Genomic DNA, 1,892 nt, shown 5'->3' on the forward strand with positions numbered 1-1,892 from the left:
TTAATTCTAGGTACGTGATACTTCAAAACAACATGATGGCTGTCAACTGTCATAATATTTATATAAATATGTAAGTACAGTAAATATAAGTAAAATTGCAATCAAATATAGGGTTAAACATATTTCCCTTCTCCTTTACTTTAGATCTACTTATTTTCATCCTATCGTTTGGTTATCCTATCTTATGGTTATTTTAACTATCAACATCTTATCGAAAAGGAAAGTCTGTAAGTATACTCAACTAATAATTGGTTTATGTTTCTGGGTCTGATCGGGTCCATTTAAAGTTCAGAAATTCAAATTCATTTCATTAAAAATTTATTTAATGATATTTGTTTATAAAATCGTTCAATAAAATTTGAGTTGAAACTTGAAAATTAATTAGTAAAAGTTTGGTATTTAAATTTTGAGTTTTTATTCCATAATAACTCTGCTCTTTAGTTTTTAAATCTAATCCTAAAACTTATTAATTTACATAAATGGGCATCAATATTTTAAGATCTAATGATTTAAATTAGAATATTTGAATATAGCTTTCAAAATCTGTTGTGATAGGAAACTTCTCTGTAATTTTAATAAAAAAAAAAATTATTCAAATTTTAACTAATTATTTGCGAATTCGATTTTCCATTTCCTTCCTTATTTTATTTAGTTTTACTTATTTTGGGATTGGCAAATCAAATTATTATTATTTTTTTTTTAATTAGTATAATATTTTCTAGGACATTCTTCGAAATTTTACATCAAGAGTTTTGTATTAGGAACATATTCTGTATGAAGGGGACCCCATGCCTAGGATTCATTCACGAAACTTTTCACTTCTCCCTCCCTTAAAAGATGAAATTTATGACTACGCATACACTTCTCAATAGAGATCAAATTTCGATCTCAAGGATTTTATTCTCTCAGATTGGAAGACATTCTCGAAAATATTCTTTAACCTAAAATACTTTAATCAGTTTTCGTCAGTTTTCTAACTTAGCAGAATTTTAAATCCAAAATTTTTTTATTTCAAAAGAAATTCTTCCAGAGGTATTACTGGTAAAACTTTATTTGTCCCAGATATAAGTATAAATGTTCTTTCCCTGGTTAAATTTAGCAACTTTCGACACAATTGTAATTCTAATTCTCAAACAATTTAATATTTGGTATAACTAAGTCATTTAATTATTCAAAATTTGTAATAAATTCCGTATTGTGATAAATTATCTAATTGTCTGTACAATAATAACAGTTATGTATTGATATTTTTTAAGGCTATTGGTAGATCTCCTTCGCAGTTTCGCCTGAAATAATGCATAATATATTCTTAAATTTTATTAAAAATCTTATTTTGTATCCCCCCTCCGCAAGATTTGCATTCCATTTACGTCCCATCTTCTTCCTAATTTGAATTGAAATTAATAATTTCAATTCACCCTTGGGTGTCCCAAACAGGGAAGACGGTCCGCCGATGGAAGAGGTCCACGACCCCTCCCATCCGCACGTCCCAGCATTGCGCCACGGAGGCTGTTAGGCTCTGCGCTCCCCCCTCTCTAAAACACCCGTTTCTTCTAGCTACGTGTCATCTCTCTCTTTCCTTCCTTTTTCTTCTACACAACTTAATCTATCTTCGCAGCCATTCTTCCTTATCTACTTCTATTTCCAGCTAATGTAAATCTGCTTTAGGAAGTCGGCTATCTAAACGGCCTTGCGAAAGGCAGGTCAGTTCCATGATTCATGTCACGTATAGTCCACTCTGAAAGTATTTCAATGAAATATTATAAATTACTGATTTAAAAAAATTTTTCTTAAATATACCTTAAAAAGGCATGCTTAATTCGATTAACATGTACAATCTTAGTCTGCTTTTGCGTAATCTGTATCTCAACGTTAAGGTCGTCAATAACTCT

General features: G+C 30.1%; 1 protein-coding gene across 3 annotated transcripts in view; it reads left to right on the top strand.

The window, feature by feature from the left end:
* Window positions 1-9: 9 nt before the first annotated feature.
* LOC117175254 overlaps window positions 10-1,892 on the top strand; it is a 6,539-nt gene continuing 4,656 nt past the window's right edge. For 2 of the 3 annotated variants that reach the window (XM_033364941.1, XM_033364940.1), the window contains exons 1-2: window positions 10-70; window positions 145-227. The gene's annotated coding sequence lies outside the window, so the exon portion shown is untranslated. The remainder of the gene's footprint in view (window positions 71-144; window positions 228-1,892) is intronic. The other variant, XM_033364943.1, reaches the window with a different exon arrangement.

The sequence above is a fragment of the Belonocnema kinseyi genome, chromosome 6 (assembly GCF_010883055.1).
Source record: "Belonocnema kinseyi isolate 2016_QV_RU_SX_M_011 chromosome 6, B_treatae_v1, whole genome shotgun sequence".
Classification (NCBI taxonomy): Eukaryota; Metazoa; Arthropoda; class Insecta; order Hymenoptera; family Cynipidae; genus Belonocnema; species Belonocnema kinseyi.